At 32.0% G+C, this 15,000-nt stretch overlaps 1 protein-coding gene across 1 annotated transcript in view; it reads right to left on the bottom strand.

Annotated features, from left to right (window-relative positions):
* Window positions 1-15,000, bottom strand: part of LOC148309260 (potassium voltage-gated channel protein Shaw-like) — a 213,987-nt gene that overhangs the window by 93,575 nt on the left and 105,412 nt on the right. The gene's annotated exons all lie outside the window — the stretch shown is intronic.

Below are 15,000 nucleotides of genomic sequence, written 5' to 3'. Positions count from 1 at the left end.
ATACATGTATCACATATCATTTCTTGAATTTTTTTGCAGATACTTTGTGGCACATTTTTTAAGCTTTATAAAATAAAACAACGTTATTTTAACCTTTAACCACTTTTTATTGGTACTCCAATCCAACCGGTTTCGACAAGAATCTTGTCATCATCAGGGAGTTATGTACTAAATTCTAAAACATTGAAATACTCATAGTTAATTACCCTTTCCTTACCGAAAAATTCCACGCACTCCGTACACCATATGAAAATATGATTAAAAAAAACTCTTAATGTTGTTTTATTCCTCTTATTTATTTATTATTGCTCTTAATTATGAATGAGTAGCTCACAAGTTGTCATTCAGAGTTGACTAAAGTAAAAGTGTAACATTTTGAGTGTGTCTAAATACTTGTTCACAAATTTTGTGAACAAGTATTTGGACACACTCAAAATGTTGTAAATAAATTATCTGGTCAAATTAAAAGCTTAAAAATAAAAATGAAAATGGTATTTTCTGGCGTTTCTCATGTGTGTGATTGTAATCCAGGATTCGGACCTCACATACTAATATAAGAGTTTCTGCTAACTAAAAAGCTTCTTAACATCTCACCAATAGATGTCTCTAGTGAAGTTCTAGTGATTCAAGAACAAGGTTTCTAAATTGGTTCATATATATACATAGAACTTCCGAGAATTTGAGTAGTGTGGTTGTCAATAATGGGTAGAATTGGTGAATGTTACACGTGTGTAAAGTGATCACTTAAACCAGCCTATGACGGTAAATGCCCAGACTTCCATATTCTTCTTCATCTTTGATGAGATGTTAAAAAATAAAGTAAAAGTGGTTTAAAAGAAAAAAAAATATATTTTTACCAGTTAATGACAGGTTGTAAGCTCACTTACATTTCAACTTTTCCATGTTTCTAAATGAACAACCATTTTATGTTAGATAGAAAAATCTACAATTATTCCAATACAAAATTTTTATCGAAATCAAAAGAAAAAACCTTACTTAACAACTTAATAAATTATGAATACATTTTTCCAAATGAAATCCAAGATTTTATTATTACAGCACGATTCTTTATGGGGTTACTGTCACTCGTCATTAAAATACTGGGATAATTTATCATCTTATAAAATGATCACATCAAGCTTTAGGCATTTTCTCCTCCAAAATTTAACAAAGTTTTTAGCAAAATCTTGTTCTGTATTTAAGATAAAATAATTTGAGAAAATCATCACTGTCTATTTAATTTATTTTTTGACATCTCATCAAAGATGAAGAAGAATATGGAAGTCTGGGCATTTAGTGATTCAAGAACCAGGTTTCTAAATTGGTTCATACATATAGAACGTCCAAGAATTTGAGTAGTGTGGTTGTCAATAATGGGTAGAATTGGTGAATGTTACACGTGTGTAAAGTGATCACTTAAACCAGCCTATGACGGTCGTCAGCCCCGTAAATGCCCAGACTTACATATTCTTCTTCATCTTTGATGAGATGTCAAAAAATAATATGAAAATAACTCCTGTAATCGGAGATAATCCAGATTTTGTGAACAAGTATTTGGACACAGTCAAAATGTTGTCTATTTTATTCATGAAAAAATAAGCACACTTCTTGTATATGGCAGCCTCCGCAGTGTAATGGTCAGCACGCTCGGCTACCCTTCTGGAGGTCCCAGGTTCAATACCCAGGGGGGGATCAAATCAATATAAGTGATTTTTTCACTCTAATATATATTCAATTTACCCTGGACTGGTACCTGAAGCGGAGGGCTGATCACCTTTGCTTCATGTGTAAACGATCAAGATAACCTTGCTTATATATGACGCAGTGCCCTATGCTCTATGAAGTGTTTATTACGTTACTTGTTTGTACTTTTTAATACCATTAAAAACAAAATGATAAAGATGAAATCAGACTGAATACGGTTCAAATGCGATCCCTCAGATGAATGTATGATAGATGTTGTCGAATGGTGACATAAGGCTGAGATAAGTATAATCGAAAACAATCAAAAAGTCGTATTGAGATAGTTTGGTCACGTGTAACGAATGAGTGAAGGAAGAAAGGTAAAAAAAATTATAAGGTGAAAGAAGTTAGAAAAAGGAGCAGAAGAAGACCGAGGAAAACTTGTCATCATCAGGTATATCAAACACTTGAAAGTGGTTAGGTTAGGAGTCGTAATAATCGGCGGGTATGTATGAGGAGATGCATGAGCGTGGAAGAGGCGTAGAATGTTTGCAAAGACAGAGTGGTGTGGCGTTCTGTTCTCTCTGCCTACGGCAGCGGCATGATGGTTAGTTAGTTTTTTTAGTCTACGTTTTGAAATATTTATCATACTATTCCACAAAGTTAATCCCAAACAAATAAATTATATGAAAAGTTTCAGTTTTCCAAGTTATATTTCATATGAGAGAGTTTGACGTTCATCACACTGACAAGGTCGTTAATATAATCCTTTTTACGAGGTGGTCATAATTTTTCACTTGACACGAAATTGTGTCGGCCGGCGAGGTTGTATGACAAATTGAGGGTCCTTCAAGGCATCGTTGGGGTGAAATGTGATTTTCATCAATTTTGACCACAGAATTTATTCATTTTCCACATTAATGATTTTTCCAGTGCGTTACGTTCGCTACGCAAAATGACTGAATTTTAACATGAAAATAAAAAATAAAAAACAAGCAGTCTTTCAATACACCAATGCTGTGATTTTCATCAATTTTGACTGGAGAATTTATTAATTTTTCATATGAACGATTTCTCCTGTGCGTTACGTGTGCTAGGTACTCAAAATTAATGAAACCTGAAAAACAGCATACAGTCTTTTAATACACCAATGCTGTGACCAAAGAATTTATGCATTTTTCACATCAATATTTTTATAAAAATGAAAATGTAAGTAAATGTTTTTTTTTCAATTTTTTTTGAAAATTTACGTCTCTATTTTATTAGGCTATATATTGAAATAATGTGTAAGTATATTTTTTATTTATTTATGTATTTAATTTGTGGTTAGTATAAAAAAATGTTAGCATGCAGTGCATGTCAGATTTCGGACTTTAGTGCATGTTGTTTTACAAACGTTAGTGCATTTTGGTCCATGGGCCGACTAAAAACGCATGTGATTAAAATTTTGTATAGTTGTATGTGTATGAATAATGCTATGGTAGTGACGTGTAGTATCATTTGCATGCTGGTGTCCTGATGAAGAGAAAGGTAGGTCTCGAAGCCGGTAAACAAAAATCTCAGTAAAAATGTGTATATTTTATGTAACAAACTTATTTTTTAAAGTGCACAATTTTTTATACAAAAGATAAAGTTTCACATGAAATTTATTCCCCAATACTAAAACACACATCCAAAAAGTAGTTCTGATCGATAATACAATTTGAACTTTCGAGATAACAAAAGATTATTCGTACATTTTCCCATATAACTTATGGTACACAAGATTCCCGACACGTGTGATGGAATATCGAATGTGTAAATTCTGAAAAAGATACCTATTCGAAGTTTCGGCAAAATGTGGAGTTGCTTCAACAAGTTTAACGAGTTTTGCTATTCTTGCTTCTCGGTTTCCAATGGGATTGTTTTACTAAGGAAATTGGATTAGCCCAGATGTACAGAGAACTTGGGCGAGCATAGATCTTGTATATTATATTATAGTTTTCTGTGATATCTCTAAAACTAGACGCATTTGAGATGTAGTGCTGAAGGAAAAGTTTGGCAATTCCATGGACAGTAAAGTGATCAAACGCATCGATCTTGCAGCAGATAAGAATCACGGATCGTGTTTCGATATTTTGCCAAAGACGAGTTCTCATGTTTTTCGGCTATATTGCTCGTAGACCACTAGAAAATCCTGGAAAGGCATAACCAAAGGCCTAGAGGGTCAGAGAGCTAGAATAAGACCTCCAACCCGACCATAAGCCTCTCCGTAGCGGGAGCTCTAAAAGCTGGACAATGCAGGGAATAATTGGGAAGTGTTGTCCCCGGGTTCTGAGAAAGCCAGCAGAAGGGTCGCGATCTTCAAAAATTAGGGAAACGACCGGAGATCTCTTCTTCTTTCTGGCTTCATTCCAACTTATCGTCTTTGTAAACTTTTTGTGTCAGCTCTCTTCGTCCTCAGGTTGTACGTCCTTCTATCATATACAACGTTACCTAGGCCATGCCTTCGAATCATGTTATCTTTCTGTAGTATCCATAATTTTTTTTGGCCTTCCTCTAGATGTTTTTCTGGGACGATCCATGGCGATCGCCTGATTTTAAATATGTTCAGGTTCTCTATGTCATGTATGTTCATGCCATCTCGATTGCCCTTCCAATACCTTATAATTGATGTAAGTAACACTCACTTTAACAATTTTAAGAAAAACAGTAAAAAAAATATTAGACGAATTTATAAGGACATAGACGCAGAGAAAGACCGAGGAAAACTTAAAATTTTTCACCATACGTCAAGATATAACATAGAACAGTTAAAATAAAATTAATACAAGATACATGATGTAAATTTTAATCATTTTAATCGTTAGATATGATAAGGGATGCTGACGGAAACAGCTGACCTGATAAGGGTACAAACGAAAGTTGACGGTGACAGTGAAGGGATGAGGGTTGTCTGAAAACTTTTCAGTTCTAAATCGTAGGGGAAAGCCCAGATGAATTAAATACACCCTATTATTACAACTTAACTCATTACCATATACAAGTGTGAAATCATTCGAGTCTAGGTAAGAATGGTTATGAAATGATGCATTTAAATAGTAGGTACTTAAAATGTTAAAAAATATTTTTATTATTTTCTCACAATATCTTTATTTGCACCCTAATGGTGCATAGGGCACTGGATCATATAAATACAGTGTTATCTTGATTGTCAACACACGAAAGAAAGGTGACCAGCCCTCCGCTTCAGATACCAGAATGAATGAATGTAGGAGAGGCAAAGAATGTTTGCAAAAACAGAGTGGTGTGGCGTTCGATTCTCTCTGCCTACCCCTGCGGGGGAGCGGCGTGATGGTTAGTTAGTTTTTTTTTAAGTAAATAAATCACATATTTACTTAACCTCCCATGGGAATCAAACCTGGGACCCCAAGTACGGTAGCCAAGCGTCCTGATCATTACACTATGCAGAGGGACACCTTAAGAGTTACTTTAAAGAGCATCATTAAACATTTAGATTAATTAATTATATACTTTATATATGCACTAATAAATTTTATTTATTAATATTTAATTTCTTAAGGAAAGGAGGAAAGAACGGTAAATCAAATTTATGAGGTGAATGTAATTGGAAAAAGGAGCAGAGGAAGACCGATAAAAACTTGGCACGATCAGGTATGCCAAATACTTGAGAGCGGTCAGGTTAGGAGTCGAAACAATCGGCGGGAATGTATGAGGAGATGCATGAACGTGGAAGAGGCGAAGAATGTTTGCAAAGACAGAGTGGTGTGGCGTTCTTTTCTCTCTGCTTACCCCTGCGGTGAAGCGGCGTGATGGTGAGTTAGTTAGTTAATATTAAATTAATTTTTAAAATCCCTTTTAATTAGTAAATTCAACGTCCTAAAATGATCAAAGCTTTATTTCTATCAGTTTTTAATTATAAAGTTCATTTTCCTCTCCCATTATTGGTAAACCAATAGGAAATGTCCCTTATTTTAAAATGTTTTCATTAATTTGATGTCCTTCAATATTTTTTCATCTCAATGTATCCCTTTTCAAATCCAGTTTAGCAATTTTCCCGACGGTTAAACTGTACAGCGGGCAGCTGCCTTTAATTAGAAAAGTAATCAGACTTTTCGATTATGGGGTGTTAATTCCTAATAAAATGATTTAATCCATAGAACTCTTAATCTGAAAAGTGCTTTAAAATTGTAATAAATTTAGTTTTTTTCCGTTTTTAACATCATTTTGTTTTATCCTACCCTACCTGGTTTAAGAGGGGAATTGAAAATTCCCCCTTAACAATGTTTCGATAAATTTTGATTGACATTCTTTAAAATAATATTTAAATTAATACTACTTTTATTTGCTTAACTTTTTTCTTTCTGGAATGACATGTTCATTATTTAATAATGAAACAATTGTTCTAAAAAACGTATTGAGTTTTATTTCATTTTACACGACTCGTTTTGAAAACTATAGATGATTTCATCGACAAGTGATTTCAAAAACGTGTGTAATCAATCACCTGTCGATGAAAAATTCTGTAATTATCGAAACTAGAGCGTAAAATGAAATAAAACCGTTTAGTAATATAAAACGAGTGTTTATTTTTTCAAATATATTCTTACAAAAATTATGCATTTTTTTGTTGTAAAACATTTAAAACTTGTAATATTCAAATAATATTTTGCTAAATAATCTAGCGATTCATAGTAAAATCCATCCATATCTGATTCCATAGGTCGAAAGGATTGATATTGCGATGTATTTAAACATGAAATGATCTGAAAATAATATGAAATATGTATGAGTTCCAAAAAATTGAGTAGTGTGGTTGTCAATCATGGGTAGGATGGTGAATGTAACACGTATATAAAGTGATCAATTCAACCAGGTTTTAACACGTCATAAGTCAAGACTTCTATATTTTTCTTTATCTATATTGATATATGCTTTCCTATTATTTATATATTCCTACATTAAGAGTTCCCAGTCGGATCATCAGGGCAACTGATACCTTAGCGCTTCCCATGAGTAGAACAGATTCTAAACAAACTTCCTATTTTTATCGTTCATGTAATTTGATAAATATAAAAATAATAAATAAATAATAAAAGTAGAAAAAAAATTCTTTATTCACTCTCATTAATTCCTCTCCTTCCCTTTTTCTTCCTGCGAATTCTATTTTTTATACCATACCCTTACCCTTTTACTCCCTTCCCCACACTCTCACTTTTTATTGTATACTTTTTTTTATCTCTTAATGTTTTAATAGTTAATATTACATAAATGTGAAATTGTTTAATTGGCTTTATTTTTATTAATGTAACTATTTTAGTTAATGTAATGTAATGCTTAATATTGTTAAAGTAACTATATTTCATTATTAATTTTTTTTAATGTAAAGTTGTACAATTCCCGAACAAATCAAAGAAAATAAATATAAGAATTCTGATATGTTATACTCGTCATTTTCGGCGCTGAGATCGCCTTCATTGTAACTCATTGTATCTCGACATTTTTATCGTGGTGTGCCCTTAGTTTCACACAATTTGCCTTTGACTTGAGCTTTGATCTTTATTTTTTCCCCCTTTTCATCCCTCCCGTTCCTCTTCAAGGTATTTTCATAAATTTACAAATGTGGGATTTTGTAATTGGAAAAGTACAAGTACTTATTTTTTGTAACTCATTTTTGTATGTAAATCACTTGATTTACGTTACTATTCTGAAAAATTCCCAAATAAAAAAAACGAGATATGAATATAAATTGTTTTATAAATAAATTAAAAAAACACTCTCTGTATCATCCATTGTTCAGTTTGTGTAATACCACTTTTCTAAACACTTATTCGTGACTAACGGTTTATGAAAATCATTCCAACATCAGGTCATCAAACAAAATTTTTACGATTTGACATTTGTATAAAAATAAAATTTTAATAGAAAAAAAGAAGATCAATTAATCAGAATGGGATTATTTTTAAAAGAGGATTCAAAGTCAAATTTAGTTTTATTATTTTGAGAAATAAAAAGACTTAAATAAAAAGTCTTTTTATTTCTCAAAATAATATATCAATATGATCCACAAAGTTAATGTTTTCAATATTCAAAACATTAAAATTAGTTGGGTATTTATCAAGGGTAAGTTTTTATTGATCGTTTTACTTATTTTTAATTTTTCTGGATTATCTAAACAAAGACCAAATTATCTACACAAAGTGAACAATGGATGATAAAGAGAGTGTTTTACTACCATACCATAAAGTTATCAATATATTAAATATAAGTATTAACGTTAAAAAACCCCTTTAGAAAAAGCATGTTTTTCAATCTGATTGCGATTTATAGCTGGGTGAATGGAATCAAAGTAGCTTTTGATCCATTCACATGGGAAGGCTTGCGAATGAGAGCAATTCTATTAAAGCTCCATCCCCGTTCTGTTGGTGTGCCAAGATGGCGGAACTACTACCACTAGCCTCACTGCTAATTACGGGAAAATTGAATTACAACCCTTACCATTGGCCATACTCGTCTGACTCGGCCAAAGGAGAAATTGATGAGATTCCCAGAGATTTATATTAAACCGCCATTAGAAAACCTATGGGGGAGGCGTAGTTAAGTGAACGCCAAAAGTTAGCGGTGTTATCGTATTTCGGTTTGATTTTTTGCTGGGAATTGCAGGCATTAACAATTTGTAATGGAGCGATATAGTTTTTTTATGCATAAATGTATATATGTGTGTCTATTTATTGTATTATTTATTAATTTGTCATTAACTTAGTAGAAAAACATGACGATTCAAATTTAAAAATAAAACAATTGTAAAAGATCATTCTTTTAGTTCATTAACGTAAACACGACTATTTTTGGGAATTTAAGATGTTAAAGTCACCAGTTTGTAGAATATTTGTAGTTCTCGAAACAAGTCATGTTTACATAAATAAACTCGTAAAGCGGTCCGTTTTACAAACATGTGTTTTTTTTTATCAAAATATTACCTACAGGGTAAAAAATCAAGCCTGTGACACTTATACTGATTCTGTGACTAAGTAATGACAAATAATATTCGTCACAAGGTAATGAGTGACAGGAAAAATAGTTAAAATTAATTAAAAACTAAAAATTAGTGAAAACACTTAGAATACCACTTTTTAAGTTTATTAATGGAAGATTCTCAAAATCAGTCCATATTTTCAACTGTTGATGATATCATTTGTAGTTTTAAAACCTAGTCGTTTCAACATTATCCTGTCCGGGAGTATGGCCGTACATGTACGGCCATACCAAACTTTTCTCAAAGGAGTTTGGACGTACATGTACGGCCGATACAAAATATGATTTATGACACGATTTATTTCAAAACATGTTAAAAACATGATTTATCGATATTTCGATAATTTTGATATAAATCATGTTTACTGGGGTAAATATCTTTGTTTATTCAAGAAAACATGTTGCTTATAGCATCGACTATAATATAAAAGTTTAAAAGTAAAAAAAAAAAACAAAAACAAATTCACTCCTCAGATACAGTTTTGTCCGGAGAAACTCACACCCAGACAGGTTAATAAACTAAAAATTAGTCTTACGGAAATGTTTCCTTTTTCGATGTTTAAATGTGTTTATATTAAAATTTCATCTACAACGTAAATAATCAAGTATCTTAAACGAATACTGATTCTGAAATTAAATATTGACCTTAAATATTCCACAAAAGGTCATGACACGTGATAAAGTAGAAATTGTCTGGATACGGTTAAAACTAATATTGTAAATCTTTTCAGCTCCAAAAATACCTAGTTTGGCATGGAGAACGCCTCACTTCAGCCCTATCCCGACGTTTATTATTAAGTTGGAAGGGGTGTCACTTTCGCGCAGACGTTAACGTGTCGGGTTGTTTTATTTTGAGCAATTTTACCCGACTTTTAAGAAAAACAACATTTTTTCATTACCCTGCACATGATGGGTTTGCAGAAAATGTAACGGACGTACTTGAACGGCGTGATTAATACGTCACGACATTTACATCGCATTTCACCTAAAGCGTATATTTAAATTTTCAGAACTTCCGCTCACCGTACTAAACTATTTTGTTTTATGTTGTTGTTTAATTTTATGCTTTCAATAACTTAATGAGTAATTGGATCGTATTGTCAACATTATTAATATTTAAAGCATTTATTTTGTGTTCACAATACTTACAAAACTTGCATTCATTTTTATATTTTTTTTTACATAAATGTTAGTAATATTAGTTTATAACCACTCGCCGAGATTTTCATGTCTACCGGTTTCAAGACGTACCCATCTTTTCGTCAGGATAAGTGATTGGTTCTGTTGAACATGTTAAAAAATAAAGATAAATAATAGTCTATACATGAATCATTGCATGTAAAAATTAAAAAATATAAATATTGGATGCAAAATAATCATTTTCAATATCTCTTCACAGATGAAGAAGAATATGGAAGTCTGGGCATTTACAGGGCTTATGTCCGTCATAGGCATGGTAAAGTGATCACTTTAAACAATGTTTACACTTGTAACATTTAATTATTCTACCCATGATTAACAACCACACTACTCAATATTAGGAACTCTTATTATTATATATTGATCAAACTCGTGACACAGTACATGTAAGTTCACAACAGCCATCTATATTGGAATAGGGAGAGCTTGTATTAAGCAAAGGCTCTTTTTATTTGTTTGCAATCTTGAATTAAATAAAAAAAAATAAACTCAACATGCTGTAAACCAAAAAGATCAATTTGGCTTTTGTATACAGGCTTAGCTGTGTTTTTTACGTTGCCGAAAGAGGAGGAGATCTGCAGGCGCTGGTGAAAAAAAATGACTAATAACAAACATTTTAAATAGGTACTAAACATATTCGATGATGTTTTTTTTCGGTCTTTTTCTGCTTCAATTTGTAATTACTTACTCCTTTTAAATTTATTTTACTATCCTTTATTCACTCAATCTATTCTCATTCATATATCCTTTTCTCCACAAGGGAGTTCTTTATTACATTTTGACATCTCAGCATACATGAAAAATAATTTAAAAGTCTGTTTGTTTACAAGGCTTATGACCTCTTAACGTCTGGTATAAATGATCTCTTTGTAAAATTCAAAAACTTTGTTTTAACCACTTTTTTATTATAAGTACACTTTAACCTACCGGCTTTGACAAGAACCTTGTCATCATCAGGGTTTATTAAATTCTAAAACATTAAACACATTAACGTTTAAGAAACATTAAATGACCTATTATTTTTTGACATCTCATCAAAGATGAAGAAGAATATGGAAGTCTGGGCATTTACGGGGCTTACGACCGTCATAGGCTGGTTTAAGTGATCACTTTACACACGTGTAACATTCACCAATTCTACCCATTATTGACAACCACACTACTCAAATTTTTGGAAGTTCTATATATATGAACCAATTTAGAAACTTTGTTCTCGAATCATTAGAACTTCACTAGAGACATCTATTGGTGAGATGTAAAGAAGCTTTTTTATTAAGCAGAAACTCTTATGAGTATGTGAGATCCGAATCCTGGATTATAATCACGCACATGAGAAACGCCAGAAAATACCATTTTCATTTTTATTATTAAGCTTATAATTTGACCAGATAATTTATTTACAACATTTTGAGTGTGTCCAAATACTTGTTCACAAAATCTGGATTATCTCCAATTACAGGAGTTATTTTCATATTATTTTTTGACATCTCATCAAAGATGAAGAAGAATATGGAACAGACTTCCATATTCTTCTTCATCTTTGATGAGATGTCAAAAAATAATATGAAAATAACTCCTGTAATTGGAGATAATCCAGATTTTGTGAACAAGTATTTGGACACACTCAAAATGTTGTAAATTAAATGACCTCTTTACACGCGTGTAACATTCACTATTCTACACATGATTGACAACCAAGCTAATAATTTTTTGTAATTCATATATTTCATATAATGTTTTTTTGGGATTCTAACGTTGTCGTCTATATTCTTACACTTCAATCTTTAGTTAGGTGATTCGCTCTCTATCGCTGCTGAAGATGGAACTTTCCAGAATCGCCTTTCGTCTCAAAGACTACAAACAATTAGCCTTTGGTCTCGCTAAGATAAATACATAAACTCCTAATCTCACTTCGTTCAGCGTAAATACGGCTGTGGCATTGTTGAGCGGATACCGTGAAATTGGACTCAGTAAGAAGTGTATAGCTAAAAGATCCCAATATTGTGTGGGTAAAAGAGTATTTGTTTTATTTTAATAAATTTTGAATTGCTCTTTATTTTTTCCCTCAGTTTTAAAATCTTAATAAAACAATTACTTCTTCAATTCAATTAAATTAAATTCAATTCTTTTAAATTTTTTCAATAATTATTATATACATTACAAACTAATACTTGAGGCGTTACATAAAAATATAAAATTAAAAAGTAAGCAAAAAGACTCTTGTTAAAGATATAGAAGAATTCCGCTTCGGAATACTCCTTCAAACATATGGAACAGACCAATATCCGGGTGATATTATTCAACATAGCAGTAGCTCTTCTTTTCCGTCTTACTTCTCATTACTGAGGGTTGTTAGTCTTGTGGAAGCAACGACCCTTCTCCATTTATCCCTTGTCTGCGCTGCAGGTAGCGCTCCAACCACCGAGGTGTCTGCTGCTGCCTTAACTTGATTGGTTCATAGTATGGAAGAGCTTCCTCTCCCTTTCTTCCCTTCCAGGATGCTAATCACAATCATTTATTACAGGCTATCCTGAATGCTACGCGCAACGTGTCCAAAGAACTGAAGAATCTGTTGTGTACAGACACTGGCCAGAGTCAAGCCATCCAAGTGTAATTCCTGATAAATAGACTAGTTTGTGTTTAAGAATCCAACACACATTTTGAATGCATCAATTTTTCCATCCTGCTATTTTTATGGTCCATGTTTCAGCAGCATACAGAAGCTTTATATTAGTGTTGTTACTCATACTCCGGTCTTTCCAGATTTTGTCTAGCTTAAACATGACACGTCGGCAATGGCGAATATTCAATAAAATCATTTAAATTTGTATAATAAACAAATCAACGGATGGACTCGTTGGTCCGTATAGCTATCAAGTATATAGACGCAACACCATTCAATTAGTTTTGAGAGCCAAACTATGATAAAATGAATGTAAATAAAGTTCTCAATCTCACAAGATAATAATAATTCTAATTGGAACAGTTTTTTGTTCTCGGGCAACGTTCATAAAGCGGGCAAATATTCATAAAATGAGAACGCAATGAGAATTACTTGAGTTGTATGAAACTACCAGTTTTAATTAAAAATATTCGCGTCCTTTTTCAGGGACGGCATTAATTAAGTTTAATTATTCCGTCGCTGTTTTTTTAAAAGTTTTTTTTTTCTAATAACCCTAGCGAGGAATTTTGTCAATAAAGAATGAAAATCTTAATCATATCCAAGAAACACATTTTTTTTAAAAAACATTTAATTTCTTAATTAAAATTATTACGTTCTTTAAAAATCACTATAAATATTTTATTAAAACTTAATTCTAATGTCAACCAGTTAAAAAGCTTTGAAACCGGTAGAAATTATAATTAAATCATGATATAATATTTAAAGAGATTTTAAAACAATGTTAAATTTAAATTTTAAAATGGAAAATCACAAAGCTTTAAATATAAATTATATATTTTACACTAGTTTTATGACTATAAATTGGAATCAAATAAGACGTTAGTTTTACTATTCACCTGTAGATAAAAACATCAGTAGTTTTCAAAACTAGTCATGTGTAATGAATTATAACTCATTAAGTGGTATTCAGTGTACCTAAGGTATTAAGTGGTACCTATAAGGGTCAAGTATTTAATTTAAAAAAAGAAGACATGTAAGACCGATTACCAAATAAGGGGAGGAGACTAGAGATAATACAGCGACAAGTAAATCTCTTCTACAAACTTCAGAAATGACGACATTCAGGTGAATAACCGGAAATACTTTAAGAGAACGAATAAGAAACACGGAAATTCAAAAATGTATAGTATGTAGGATATATTCAGATGGGGAAGACAGCGAAGACGATTCTGGAATGCTCATGTCAATAGAAATCAAGAAAATAGTCTGACTCGAATTGATCTTCAAGAGAATCCAGACAGAAGAAAATCTGGAAGACCTTCAAAGTGATGGCGTGACAGCTGGTAGTCTACATCACAAGAGACGGAAAACGGAACAGACAGATCTTCGGATCTATGAGAAGGAAGATGAAGAAGAAGAATTCTTAAATTTATTTACTGTTCATCGTACACATAATTAAAAAAAAATACAATAATTTGATTAATTGATGCGGCAGTCACTTTGTAGTAAAGTGTATTTTTAATTAATGTATATAAATGTATATTTACTTTGTAAATACCATTTTTTCTTAAAATCTACTGTGACACATGTTTCAATGCATTTCGCATAATTTTCAAATACGATGTTTGAAAATGATGCGGAATGCATCGAAACACGTGTCACAGTAGATTTAAAAGAAGGTAATATTTAACAAGTAATACATTAATTAAAAATACAATACTTTGCCCTCACTGAGTTTTCTGAATTTTCTGAAAAAAATATTCACATTATTTTGGATATGTACAAATCCTTGTTCACATAGCCCTGTAAATATCTACACTGCATATTCTTCTTCGTATAAGTTGCGATGTCCAAATATTAGAAAATTGTTTATGACGTGCAATCAAATACGACATGGCCGAATGAAATGATCTATGAGGTGACTTAAAAGTGGTCGGGTCGGAAGTCGGAATAATCCGCGGGTATGTTGAATGCATGAATGTGAAAGAGGCAATGATTGTACGCATAGACATATTGGGATGGCGTTCTATTTTCTCTGCCTACCGCTGTGGGGAAGTGGCGTGATGGTTGGTTAGTAAGTTAGTTAGAGCTTTTAAACATAAAAAAATGAATCCAGAACAATCCTGATTGCATAAAAGGAAATTTTACAGGAGAGGCAAGGAAATATAATTAGAATTTAACTTTGTTTTAAAAATCACTATAAATATTTTATTATAACTTAATTAGAATGTTTGTCAATTTCAAAGCTAACCGCTTCTTTATCAAGACAGATTTATAGTTAAATACTTTGTACTTAACAAAATTCAAAATATTTTGACGGTTATCAAAAGAGCTTCGGTAGATCTCACAGGCTTTATTTTTTTGTGTTGATTAGCAGTCACAGTCAAAAGGGATCAGGGATGTTCAAATCTGATGTTCAAATATAAAAAGAGGCTTTAAAACTTTTGAGAGGGGATCTC

This window comes from Brachycentrus maculatus, unplaced genomic scaffold, assembly GCF_059751285.1.
Source record: "Brachycentrus maculatus isolate JH-2025_06_01 unplaced genomic scaffold, ASM5975128v1 h1tg000134l, whole genome shotgun sequence".
Taxonomy (NCBI): Eukaryota; Metazoa; Arthropoda; class Insecta; order Trichoptera; family Brachycentridae; genus Brachycentrus; species Brachycentrus maculatus.
This window is presented reverse-complemented; position numbering and strand designations above follow the sequence as displayed.